The 14091-nt window shown below is 49.3% G+C and overlaps 1 long non-coding RNA gene across 2 annotated transcripts in view; it reads right to left on the bottom strand.

Annotated features, from left to right (window-relative positions):
- LOC106730632 overlaps positions 1–7702 on the bottom strand; it is a 45351-nt gene extending 37649 nt beyond the window's left edge. For both annotated transcript variants that reach the window (XR_004315126.1, XR_004315127.1), the window contains exons 1-2: positions 7585–7702; positions 2337–2509 (exon numbers count right to left, since the gene is read on the bottom strand). This is a non-coding gene — a long non-coding RNA (uncharacterized LOC106730632). The remainder of the gene's footprint in view (positions 1–2336; positions 2510–7584) is intronic.
- Between the last annotated feature and the right edge of the window lie 6389 nt (positions 7703–14091).

Genomic DNA, 14091 nt, shown 5'->3' with positions numbered 1-14091 from the left:
AGAGGGAGAGTGCTCCGGGCAATAGTGTTTTCAATAAAAGTGTGTCAACTGAGTCCAAAACAGCCCCTGAAAGTAGCACATTTTCTTTCTCTTTTTCAAAGATCCAGCCTGCTCCCAGGATAGGGTTGTCCGACCCAGTCTTGAGCACTTTAGCCTTCCCAAAAGCATATGACCAACTTTCCTCCCAAAGGGAAAATCTAAGAATAAAGTTTAAAAACCAAGTCACAATAACATGCACCCCAGTGTTCATACTATTTGTTTATAGAAAAAAAGAAAAGAGACTGATAAAGGAGACTGCAGAAGAGACAATGTAGGAGAAATTCTAGAATAAGGGTGTGCAAATGCACAAGCAAAGCCCAAATATCTATCAAAATCATCCTTGTTATTCTGGACCTCTGCCCTGGAGGAAAACTGCCACACTACTAGAGCCAAAGTGATCATTCTTAATGAACAATGAATGTGGAACTACCTTAAGTGTTGTCTGCTGTGACTTAGTATTTCAACATTTTCTTAGCTATTATTATAAAAGCAAAACTCATTCATTTTCAGAATAAACAGTTCAATAATAAAAGTACAGATCCACCCCCACATAAGGTGGAAACGATACTTCTGGCATCTTCTTTGACGTTACTACTACTTACAATATTAACAGCTATTGTTTACTGCGTGCCCAGTAGGTACTAGTACTGATTGTAACTTCGTAACAACCCTGGGAAGTACCTCATCCCCATTTTACAGAGGCTCAGAGAAGTAAAGTAACCTGCCCAAGATCACACAGCTAATACTAAGACTCAGTCTCAGATCTTAAGCACTAACTACATTTCCTCTCCAGGGAAACAAGGCCTCCCACTTTCCTGACATCATACCTATGAAAGACAAAGTGGTCTGGCACCTGCACTTATCAGCTTTTCCTGACTCCTATCCCAAACTAACCCATTCAACTTCGCAGTGCAGAAAGAACCCTGGATGTAGATATACTTTGATTTTATCTCTTCTCATGATGGAGTTAATTTCTCTGTGCTGGTAAACGATAAACATTTATAATGAAGTACTGTGGAATCCCATCCATCCTTCATTTCATACCCTTACATGATGTTTTTAAAAGATAATTCTTAACACGATAGGAATTTATGCCTCAATTTTTGGCCTCTGACTAAACATCTAAATATGCATCTGGTTAACAGTTTATAGTTGGGTGGTAGGATTGCAGGTGATTTTGGTTTATTTCCTTTATTTCCCAGTGTTTATCAGGTTGTGAGCACTGAGTATAGACTATTCTTTCAATTAAAAAACAAAGTTCATTTTAATCAAAAGAAAATGTTTACATATTTTAACTGTTTATCGTCCCCTCCTCAAATTATTTTTCCCTTAGTATTGAAAAAGAAGACATTCCTCGACCCAATTTAATCCTGGGCCTGGTTAGAAAAAAACTTAAAACAAGAGATGTGGGTTCTTTTACCAATGGTTCCCACTTTTACGTTATCTGTCCTTTTTCCTTCTACTTAAAAAACTGAAAAAAAAATCCATAAAACTAGATTTTTAACTACAGCTCATCTTTTCCTTCCCACAGGACTACTTAGTAAAATCCTCTGCACTCAATAAAGAAATATGGTTATACATGGTTTGTGTAAACCATACATAAGTATGGTTTTGTGTCAGACTGTTAACGAGACCCATCTCCTCTTCTGGGCACACACTGGTCCACGTTCCCAGCCTCCTGTGCAGCTAAATGTGGCCATCAGAAAAGGAGTGGTATGACCACATCCAGGCCTGCCCTATTAAAAACTCCCAAGGGAGAAATTCCATGCTCTTCCACTGCAGTGTTGGAAACCACATATTAATGATGATGGAGCCACAAAATGGAAGGAACCTGGGTCTCAGAATCTCCAACTGGAAGAGCATCTCAGGAACACCATTTTGGACTCACATGCGTAAGGATTAAAGTGTATTATGCAGTGGGAAGTAAGTGGGTTCTGTTTGCTTGTCCAGAGTTCTTTCAAAGTAACTTCTTAAGTGGTAGATGTTTACAGTGTGAAGAATATTTTTTAAGTTAAAGAAGTAAGTTTTTGGTTCTACGGTGCCATCTCTTAAAAATGCAGGGAAAGAAAAATAAACTAGGAAAAATGAAGAGCACAATTAATCAAGATGTTACTGTTTACCAACTTTCTCTTTTAAGAATTGTGAGGTAGATAAATAAAGCCTTTCTCATATAAAAAAAAAATGTATCATGTAAGCTACTGAAAATGTAGGGCTTCTCCATTAACTCACCTAGCACACAGCTTTATCAACATACTCCAGTTACTACTGCAGAAGGGCAAGACTGCTGTTTATCTTACCTTTTTCAAAGACTCCTTCTGCTTCCAGCACAGAGACGGTGAGGTTGGCCAACATCTTGACCAGCTCCACCTTCACAGTGATCTGTGAGGGGCTGTGTTCCAGAAGCTCCACCCCAATAGTCACATTTCTTCCAGGCCTGATGATCCCTGGAGCTGTCAGCAGAAACTTGGGCCTAAAGGAGGGGAAAACAAAGTTTCTTAGCTGCACATCTCTGTTCTTTCAAGATCCTCAACTCTCACAGATAGTGAGACAGTCTCCCTGTACTGTGCCAACTGCAACTGTTCCAATTACTGTTGCCCCACTGCTCCATTTAGCAATGGCACTGACACGCTATTATGACAGTAACACCCATAATCAATTTTTATCCAGCTTTATTGATATAATTGACATACAGCACCATGTAAGTTTAAAGTGTACAGAGAAGGCTCTTACATAACATCATGATTATCCTAAGTTTATTGAATATCCATAATCTCATTTAGATACAAAATTAAAGAAATAGAAAAAACGTAGTTTTTCCTTATGATCAAAACTCCAAGGATTTACTCTTAACTTTTATATATGACATACAGCAGTGTTAGTTGTATTTATCATGCTGTACAGTCTCATAAATCAATTTTAATGCAGTAATTCATGCACCACTAGAGGATGGCCTGTGTTATGATTTCCATTTTATAAACTACAAAGAGCACAGGACAGCTTACCCTGGGACATGCAGAAGTTACTGCCAAAGTATAAGCCTCTAAATTCCTTTACAGAAGATCTCATCCCAGCATGGCTTTTTTTTTTCTTGGCTTAAACACACACACACATTTTGCCTGTTTCTTATTCAAATCTTCATGCTTTGGCATCTACTCAAGAAAACATCATTTAACCAACACCACTGATTAAAGTATACCATCTGAAATTCAACTATCCTTGGTGACTTTACCAGGTACGGAGCATAAGAACTGCTAAAACAGCACTTTCTCTGCCAGAGCTAGGGGTTAGGGCTCAAGAGCAAAAGCCTTTGCGGAGGTGGGGGGCCAGGGGGGTTGCAGGGGCTTTCTATCACTTGGGTGCCTCACGAGTTACCTTCCTACAAAGTCTGTACCTGAACCCATGCTTCAGTCACCTCGGCCACACCTTGCCAACGCCAAAGTCGGGATATCTCGTTTAGGGGGGAAAAAGTCTTCCAAAGAAAAAGGCACGTTATTTGGGAGGAAAAAGCTGAGAAAAACGCAGAGGCAACATGGACTAAAAGTATAACTACCGTCTTTAGAAAGCAGTTATGGGCAGAGACCTTTCAGCAACCTCCTCGGTGGAGAAAGTAACTGTTCCATGGAACACTGAGATCAAGCGACAGACGATCAAACCTCCTGGCCAGGGTCTGGCTGGGGATCACCTCTCGTGCCCCCCAACCCCACGTGCTCCTACCCGAGGGCAGCGGCCAGCTCTGAGCTCCATAAGCAGAAAAGGTGGCGCAGAGGTCACCATCCGGGGACCCAGCATCTTGGCAGCCTGTGCCCAGGGACTGTGGGCTCCCAAAGAAATTCGCAGGCACTAGGGGATGTGGCCTCCAACCTCCTCTGAAATTTGTCCCAACTCTGGAGTTTAGCAATCTGCACTGGGCACACCCCGGAGCCCAGCAGAGGGAAGGATCTAAATTGAGCTGGAATTTGGTAGCTCCATCCCTCCCAGACCATCACAATGGTGCTCCTTGCTGCCCTGGCAAACATCTCAAACCCAGGGCAGGCCGAGTGTGGTCAGCCCAACCTGGCCCCAGCCCCGGCATCCCTGCTCCCTGAAGAGAACATAGGGCGCCTGGCCCACTGAGTTTCTGGGGCTGTTTACATTAACGCTCCACCAACGGTGCCCACTGTGTACAAACAGGTCCATCCTTGCGTGGAGAAATTCATAGCAGTTATGTGAGGTGGAAAAAAATCAGTCATTGTCCTCCAGACTATGAGTAAAAATTTTAGAGAAAAGGTGAGTGTGCATGCACGCTCACTCACACACACAGGTAGTTGTTTAATGTCTATAAATAGGCACAAAAGAAAACTTTTTTCTTTGAGACAAAAAGTAAGGTCTATGTCCAAGAAAATGTGGTTTCTCAGCTTTAAAAACAAAAGGGAGAAAAGAATTCTGGTACACGTGGAAGTTAGGTGTCACCCCTTGGATCTCTGAGAAACAACTATGTGGGAAGACACTCCATACTCTGGGCTGTCTCTAAGCACATCTGCTACAGGAAGAATTTATAAGCACTGCAAGGCTTGGAGCAATTCGCATCAACCCTGTTAGGACCAGGGTGGCTCTCCTGTCCCCAGGAGGGCCAGTGGCCCATGGTGCCCGGCAGTGGCTGGGCTCCAGCTCCTGCAGTCTGGCTTGTGTGCAGCTCCTTTTCAGCTCCTTGGCACTGTCACCATCTTTAGATGACTCAGGTTCCACCATGACTACACCATAAAAGCCGGGAACTGCCAAAAACTGTCAGAAAACAGGCACATTCAGTTCCTGACAACACAACATTTCTAATTTTCATGGAGAAAAGGTTTAGATGCTGGCATTTTGATATGGGGCAAAATGCAAAAGGGAAAGAGGTCAGCAAAGACTCGTCACATTGGCAAAGCTATGGGCTAAATGGGGGGGAAGCAACACCTAGACACGGTGTGGTTTTGGCGTCCAGGAAATGCCTTCCTTCCTTTCCTGTGCCACCCTTCCTCACCCTGCTGAGCAGCCTGCAGGGGTCCCTGGGTCCTCCTGTCTCCTGCAAGCGCCTATTTTAATGGCAGCATCCTGTGCAGGCAGGGCTCGGGTAAAGTAAAAGGGCAGGAGTGGGCACAGGACCTTGGTACAGACCCTGTCCCTGACACAGCCGTTACTGCTTGGCCTGGCCTCCTCACCGCTGTTGTGCAAGGTCCAGTGTGGGCTGCGTCAGGGGTTAAATCAGCACTTCTAAAGCTCTGTGTGCATGAGAATCAGAGTGAAATGCACATGTAGCCCCCTGGCCTGGCGGACTGAAAAGGTGACGGTCAAAGTCGCCTAGCACCTGCTGCCCTCATCCCTTCGCGGTGCCTAACCTGAGTGCAGCGCGCAGCCCCACGGCAGCCAGCGCTTCCTCCCAGGTTTCCTCGTCCCCCCAACCCCAGCTCGCGAGGCCAGGCTGAGAATGTGACCTCTCCGGGACGCACGGCTTGGTGCTCGCTCCCATACCCCTGGGAGCCTCGGGTGCCAGGGCTCGCGCAAGGCTGCCCCTGCGTCCCTGCCCCGCCCCCAGCCGCCCTCCAGGCGCCCCAGCTGTCTGTCTCACTGCACAGCACTCGTCCCCCCAACCCAATGGCTCCCAGGTCCCGCGCCGGTCCCCGCATGGCTTTGTACCGGTGGCTCGCACCTTCCTCACCGAAGACATCCTAGGGCGCTACGAGCAGCAGATGCCCAGGAACAATGACCAATCGCTCGTCAGTCAGCCGGCACAGGGATTCTGGCCGCTGCCTCAGCTCTGACCAATGGGGGCTCCATGCCCCGGCCGGCTTTATGGCTGGCGCCTGCGTGCTGGGCGCGCGGGGGAGGCACCGCGGGCGGCACACAGAAGCGCTGACCAGCGCGAGGCCCCCGGACTGGAGAGGGGCGGGGCTCACGCCAGCGGAAGCGCCAGGCCTCGGACCCGTCACCCCAGCACGCGCATTCACGCTGGTCGCCCAGCCTTATTGGCAGCCATGATTTGGGAAGCGCGCGCACCCCCGGCCCACCAACTGTTGCATGGGGAACGGCGGGTAAGGCGCGGGAAAGCGGGTGTCTCGAGCCGCCCGAGGATGCCGCCGCGTGCCCGCCGCCCACCGTGCTAGGTGCCTCCAGTGGCGCGCAGTGCGCAGACGTCAGCCATAAGGCCCCAGAGTGCAAAAAGCTCGAGCAGGTTAAAGCGGTGGCAGCGGTGAAGAACCCTGGCCTGGCACACTGAAAAGGTGACGGCCAAAGTCGCCGAGCGCCTGCTGCCCTCATCCCTTCGCGGTGCCTAACCTGAGCGCAGCGTGCAGCCCCTCGGCAGCCGGCGCTTCCTCCCGGGTTTCTTCCCCCCCCACCCCCACCCCACCCCAGCTCGCGAGGCCAAGCTGAGGATTTGACCTCTCCGCGATGCACGGCTTAGTGCCCGCTCCCATAACCCTGGGAGCTTCAGGTGCCCGAGCCACGCGCAAGGCTGCCCCTGGGACCCTGCCCCACCTCCAGGCGCCCCAGCTGTCTGTCTCGCTGCACAGCACTCGTCCCCCCAACACCAGTGGCTCCCACGTCCCGCGCCGGTCCCTGCGTGGCTTTGGCCAGTGGCTCGCACCTTCCTCACCGGAGACATCCTCGGCCGATCCGAGGAGCAGGTTCCCAGGAAGAAGGCCCAACCGCACGTCAGTCAGCCGGCCCAGGGATTCTCGCCGCTGCCACATCTCTGACCAACGGGGGCTCCTTGCCCCGGCCGGCTTTATGGCTGGCGCCTGCACACTGGGCGGGAGGGGAGGCACCGCGGGCGGCCCACAGAAGCAGTGACCGGCGCTGCGCCTCCGGAGAGGAGAGGCGCGGGGCTCACGCCGGCCGGAGCGCCAGTCCTGGAACCCGTCACCCTGGCATGAGCATTCACGCTGTCCGCCAAGCCCGCTTGGCAGGCACGACCTGTGGAGCGCGCGCACCCCCTGGCCCACCAACGGTTGCGTGGGGAAAGGCGGGTAAGGCGCGGGAAAGTGGGGGGGTCTCAAGGCTCCCGAGGATGCCGCCGCGGGCCCGAGGCCCCCTGTTCGTGGTGCCTCCGGTGGCGCGCAGTGCGCAGGCGCCAGCCTTAAGGCCACAGAGTGCAAAAAGCTCGAGCAGGTCAGAGCGGCGGCAGCGGTGAAGACCTCTGGCCTGGCAGACTGAAAAGCTGATGGCCAAAGTCGCCTACCACCTGCTGCCCTCATCCCTTCGCGGTGCCTAACCTGAGTGCAGCGCGCAGCCCCTCGGCAGCCGGCGCTTCCTCCCGGGTTTCTTCCCCCCCACCCCCACCCCAGCTCGCGAGGCCAAGCTGAGGATGTGATCTCTCCGTGACGCACCGCTTGTTGCTCGGTCCCATACCCCTGGGAGCCTCGGGTGCCGGGGCCTCGCGCAAGGCTGCCCCTGGGTCCCTGCTCCGCCCCCAGCCGCCCTCCAGGCGCCCCAGCTGTCTGTCTCGCTGCACAGCACTCGTCCCCCCAACCCCAATGGCTCCCACGTCCAGCAACGGTCCCCGCGTGGCTTTGTCCCGGTGGCTCGCACCTTCCTCACCGGAGACATCCTCAGACGCTCCGAGCAGCAGGTGCCCAGGAACAAGGCCCAACTTCACGTCAGTCAGCCGGCCCAGGGATCCTCGCCGCTGCCGCTGCTCTGACCAACGGGGGCTCCTTGCCCCGGCTGTCTTTATGGCTGGCGCCTGCGCACTCGGCGCGCAGGGAGGCACCGTGGGCGGCCCACAGCAACGGTGACCGGCGCAAGGCCTCCGGAGAGGAGAGGGGCGGGGCTCGCGCCCGCGGTAGCGCCAAGCCACGGACCCGTCACCCCGGCACGCGCAGTCATGCTGGCCGCCCAGCCTTATTGGCAGCCACGACTTGGGAAGCGCGCGCACCCCCCGGCCCACCAACTGATGCGTGGGGAACGGCGGGTAAGGCACGGGAAAGCGGGGGTCTCGAGGCGCCCGAGGATGCCGTGCGCAGTGCCTCCAGTGGCGCGCAGTGCGCAGGCGCCAGCCATAAGGCCCGAGACTGCAAAAAGCTCGAGCAGGTTAGAGCGGTGGCAGCGGTGAAGAACCCTGGCCTGGCACACTGAAAAGTTGACGGCCAAATTCGCCGAGCACCTGCTGCCCTCATCCCTTCCTGGTGCCTAACATGAGCTCAGCGCGCAGCCCCTGGGCAGCCGGCGCTTCCTCCCGGGTTTCTTCCCCCGCCCCACCACGGCTCGCGAGGCCAAGCTGAGGATGTGACCTCTCCGCGACGCACGGCTTGGTGCTCGCTCCCATACCCCTGGGAGCCTCGGGTGCCCGAGCCCCGCGCAAGGCTGCCCCTGCGTCCCTGCCTCGCCCCCAGCCGCCCTCCAGGCGCCCCAGCTGTCTGTCTCGATGCGCAGCACTCGTCCCCCCAACCCCAATGGCTCCCACGTCCCGCGCCGGTCCCCGCGTGGCTTTGGCCCGGTGGCTCGCACCTTCCTCATTGGAGACATCCTCGGGCGCTCCGAGCAGCAGATGCCCAGGAACAATGCCCAACCGCACGTCAGTCAGCCGGCACATGGATTCTGGCCGCTGCCTCAGCTCTGACCAACGGGGGCTCCTTGCCCCGCCAGCTTTATGGCTGGCGCCTGCGCGCTGGGCGGGCGGGGAGGCACCGCGGGCGGCGCACAGAAGCGGTGACCAGCACGAGGCCTCCGGAGAGGAGAGGGGCGGGGCTCGCGCCGGCGGGAGCGCTTGGCCTCGGACCCGTCACCTCGGCACGCGCATTCACGCTGGTCGCCGAGCCCGCTTGGCAGGCACGACCTGGGGAGCGTGCGCACCGCCCCGCCCAACAACGGTTGCGTGGGGAAAGGCGGATAAGGCGCAGGAAAGCGGGGGTCTCGAGGCACCCAAGGGCCTCCGTGCCGAGATTCTGGGAATGGAGAGGTTCGTCCTGATGGGAAACAAGCCTGGTAAATCAGTCAGGATAGTGATAATCCCAGTTTACATGACTTTAATGTCACTGTTAATCACACTTCGTTCCCAGAAGCATCTGGTTTGGGCACTAAATTACATGCTTGCTCTGAACTTAAATCCCCATTACATTTGCAGAGCACAGATCAAGTTGCAAGTGTTTCACGTTCTACACCTTAGGAATTATACCTGTACCCAGTTTTTTGTCCCATAAATAGCCTTTATCCTAGTACCTTGAGGAATATACTTGTATATAAACAATGCATATATAAAATCATGATTCTTAGAAAGTTAAAGTAGGCACAACATGAAAGATGGCTGGTTCTACTTTTCACTGGGCAGCTTGATTGTCCAGAGATCCTTAGTAGGATAATAAAATAAAGACATGTATGACTCATAAATTACTACTAAACTCATAAATATAATAAGGTGTTATTTATTCTTGTCATAAATTCATTTTTCTTACTTTCATTTCTGTTAAATCACTAGTTATATTGAGATCAACAAAATGTTTACATGGTTTATGTACTAGTGATTATAATACCAAATCAGATGACCTTTCTTAAAGTATTGTCCTTCTGTGTTTTTCTTAATTTCACTTTGGGGGAACTTCACTCTCCTGAGGCAGTCACATTAGGTCTGTTGATAAAACTCTTAGAGTAAAGTTAGGCTCAGAATTTAGTTTTCAGGGCACATCAGAGTGAAGTCATAGTGGTTCTGAAGTGTATACAGATCATAAGAAAAACAAATGGATCACACAGTATCCTTAGAAAAAAAACTATTCCACTCTTCAAATTTCCTGTAGTGCATCATCTAGAAAGAGTCCTCCCTGAGCTCGCCTGGCAAGCCCTGGCAGACAGAAGTCCTGAAAAACCGTCCCAAAGGAGACAAGGGACTTTTTTGGGTAAAGGTCTTTCCCATGGATGGAACTAAAAATACCCCCAAGATTCCAGAGAAAGAAAGAAATGCAGAAAGGGTCCTAGGGGGTCCAAACACTACGGAGAAGGACTGAGTACTGCAGGGAGCAGGATGGGAAGGCGCTGAGGTAGAGAGGAAGGTAGGTGGTGAGGACCCGCCTTTGGTGAGGAGGGGCGGGAGACTCCTGGGACCCTGGAAACACGGGGGCACAGGTGATCCACAGACCGGCTCCCCACATCACTCACATCTTTTGCTGCCCACTGGGAAGAACTTCCAGAAACAGGACTCTCAACACAATGAACAGATACCTGTCCACAGGAAACACACCTGGAAGCAGTGCCCATCAGTCCTCATCCATACAGATCTGCTAGTAGAGGATCTGTGAGCAGCGCCCATTGGTCCTCATCCATACAGATCTGCTAGCAGAGGGACAGACTGAAAATCAGCACATTGCAGGTAATTAAAAGTCCCTCTCCCAATTTCCTCTCTTCAAAAAGAAAAAAGTGTAACTCAATTACTCCAAGATCAACAAAATAGGCTCAAAAACATGTTGTGATTTTTTTTAATGAATTAGAACAGCAAACATTAAAAACAAAAATGGATCAGTAACAGAAGAAAGTAAAAATTGTTGATTGGACTCAACAAATAAAAGAAAAACACAAATTCAGTAATTTAGTCTCAGAAATGAAGGCTAAATTACTAGATAATGGGAAAGAACATTCAAATAAAAATGTAATGAGACAGTGAAGGAAGGCAGAAAAGCAAACAAAAAATAAAATGAGGCAAAAAGTAAAAAGTGTCAGAGAGGAATAGGCTGAAATGGAGAAAGGGGCTACTGAAGAACAAAACCCAAACAAAGGAGCAGGATTCATCTGTCCAGCTGTAATAGAACATTCCAGAAATAAACTGAAGATGGACAGGTCCACCAGGTGCCTGGCATAATTGACCCAGAATGATGTTCTTAGAGACATATCCTGTTAAAACTCTCAGATTTTGAAGACAAAACTTTCCCTGGAGCTTCAAAGCAGAAAGATCAAACACTTTCCAAGGGCAAGAGAGTTAACTGTGCATCAGACCTCTTAAAAGCAACATGCAAGCAAAATAAAAATAGGAGCAATAAAGCAGTATTATCAGGAAAATCAAGGGAAAAAAAACCAAACCAAGGATTTTGTAAACAGGATTTTTGGCAGAATTTTGTAAACAGCCAAAGTGCTGTTTGTGTTTCAGGCCAGAGAAAAACAGTCTTATGGGGACTCCTACACACTGTCTCTGGCTTCACTACAAGCTGCCTCCATCTACAAGGTGGCTGCAGGGAATCAGAAAATCCTGCAGTGAGAAATTAACATCCTACCCTGCACAAGTAGGACTAGGACAGGAAGGGAGGGTGACGGGGAAACACCCTGTGTCCCACCACTTACACCTGTGTCTCTTGTTCATGTCTTTTACACATTTTGCTATTCTAATCCTAATGATTTGTACTAGCTTTTAAAAAATATATATAAATAGTAAAACTTTATCATCTAAAGTTTGTGCTTATTTCCTTTGTAATCTCCACATGTTTCTGATGATGTGTGTGGCAAGGATTTTAAACTGACTGCAGCTACATGAGGTACCCTGTTGCTTTCATACTCTTTTCCACACTGTGCGTTTAAAACTCTTCCCTATTTACTTGCGCATCAGGTATTTTTCTCTTTTTCTGCATATTACTATTTTTCACCCTTGATTTCTAATCTGCAAGGACATTATTTCAGAGTATGATGTGAGGGAAGGATTTAACTTTTATTTTCATGAAGGTAACCAATTTGATCTGAAATAGCTGAGGAACAAACTTCCCTTCGGCTGATTTGCATTGCTAATTAATTATGCAGGCAGCACTTACACACAGGGAAACCAGGTTTGGAATTGTCTGTTTCCTTTTAACTGATTTGTCTTTTGTCATTGTTGTTGCTGCCAGGACTGTGTCATTTTACATGTTGGGATTTTTACATTCCTTTCACACTTTTTCTTACGAAAGTGATCCAATGAGTGTATTTGTTGTTGAAAATGTAGAAAATAGAGAAGCCAAGGAAGAAAATGGAAACCATCTATAAACTTGCCATCAAGAGGCAACCACATCTATTGTTTTGGTTTATAGCCTTTCAGGCATTTTTCCACATACACATTCTATGTATTTACTTATATATTTAGTTTCTCTTAAATTGGGGTCGATCTATATATGGAGTCTGACTTGCTCCCAAGTGCTGCCCCTCATCCTCCCTCTCCTCTCCCCTCCCACCCCTGGCTTTTGATGGGAAGACCTTGGTGAAACCACCGACTCCGATCTGCTCTGAGTCACATTCTGCCCCAGAACTTTCCTGTTCAATGATCTCTGCCTCCCAACCAGTGTCCTCCAGGAGGACATTATTCTCGTGCCGGATGGAGTCTGGTTGGACCAGATGCATCGTCCTGTTCAAGGACTCCTCTCATGTGTACAGTGGTCCAGTCAACTTGATGCATTATCTTTTCCAAGCCAGAGGAGAATGGCAAAATGGGTCATCACATTTAATTGTAAATTAACTCTGAAAATCTGAGATGTCTCCAGATACCAGGGCATGAACAAGGGAATATCAGTAGTCATGGAAACGGGAAATTCCTGTAAGTCCTGCAGATGAACACATTTCCCCGTCAGCAGGCCCGGAGCTTGACAAAGGTCAGGAAGCTCGTTTTCTCCTAGACTCGGGCTGTAAAAGGGAAGCAGCTGTCACACACCTATCAGCTCCCACAGTCATTTTTGGAAGGATGGATGGCAACATTGGGACTGAAATGCAAGTGTTGGGGATTTATTGTGTAGGAAGAAAGCTGCTTCAACTTGTCAAGGACCTGCCTCCTGATGGAGGTGGGGCACTTAGACCAACAACTCAGCTTCTGTGATGAGCCTCCCGGCTGAGGGTTAAACAGGTTATCCCTCCAGCCGCCATGTGCACACTCACAGTGAGTTTAAAACCTTCTCCAAAGGAATCCTGCTGGGAGTGTTGAGGCCCACAATTACAGTAAATGAAGATTCAGAATTAGCAGAAGCGTTTCACTAACTAGAAGCATTGAATAAGTACCAGCACATGGATGGTGCTGCGGTCTTCCAAGGGGAGAGAAGCAGCTGACCCCAGGAAACGTTTTATTTATTTGCTTTTTAAATGGTTTACTTTTCTTATGTTTAAAAAAGTAATAAAACAGCCTCCAGCTCAAAGATTAGGATGCAGATAAGGAGAGCAAATACTTTTGTCTTAAAATGTATATACACACACATGCAAATACACGCATTACAGCTATCTATGTACAGACATACAGATAAAGCTACATTAATATCTGTAAAATCTATCCACCTGTCTATCAAATACCTGCAGATGGATACCCAGCAAGAATTAAAGGAATTTTTGTGCGTGTGTGTGTAGGATCTTATAATTTTTTTCCTTCAATTTCCCCCGTTCAACATGATTTTTAAACTGTTATTTATCAACTCTGATGATTTTCAGTATAAATCATAATTCCTTGAGTTGGAGTTTGGTAAAGGGCTGGCAGAATCCATAATCAAACGTCCAGAAAGAGAGACTGAGGAGAAGACTGGAACAAGAAAAGGAAGCAAGGAGAGGCACAGGGAGGGGAGAAACTGATGGGGAAGGTCTTTCCAGAAACGCTTTCTCGCCGGCAGGAGTGGCCCTGTTCTGCACCCGCACAGCCAGTATGGGAGGTGGTGCTCTGCATCTGAAGCATTGGACTGAAATTTCTCATATGCAGGACTTGTTCAGACACAGGCTTATTTTAGAGACAAATCTGCCAGTGTTTCTAAAACTCTAACACTGCGCTTTGTGACCTCAGCAAATCTGTGGTAGGAACTCAAATCCCTGAGGTTTCCACCAGTATCCGTGACCCCGAAAGTGATCACACAGAAGGGTCTGCACCGTCGCCACTTAGATCAGTTTGGTCTCTCATTCTTTAGTCACAAATTTTGACCCATCAGATGTAGGGCGATGGAACGTGAACAAGAAAAAGAGGTGTTATACATGTGGGAAAAAATTTTAAAGCTAAGAATTTCCATTTCTCCAAATCTGTGCTCAATGTTTTCCTTACCTCTAAGTTTATTCAGGAGTTCTCCTTCATGGGAAAAAAAATACAAACATGAGGATTGTTATGGAAATGTTTCTGTAATTCTGGTGAGC

This window comes from Camelus ferus, chromosome 25 (genome assembly GCF_009834535.1).
Source record: "Camelus ferus isolate YT-003-E chromosome 25, BCGSAC_Cfer_1.0, whole genome shotgun sequence".
NCBI lineage: Eukaryota > Metazoa > Chordata > Mammalia > Artiodactyla > Camelidae > Camelus > Camelus ferus.
This window is presented reverse-complemented; position numbering and strand designations above follow the sequence as displayed.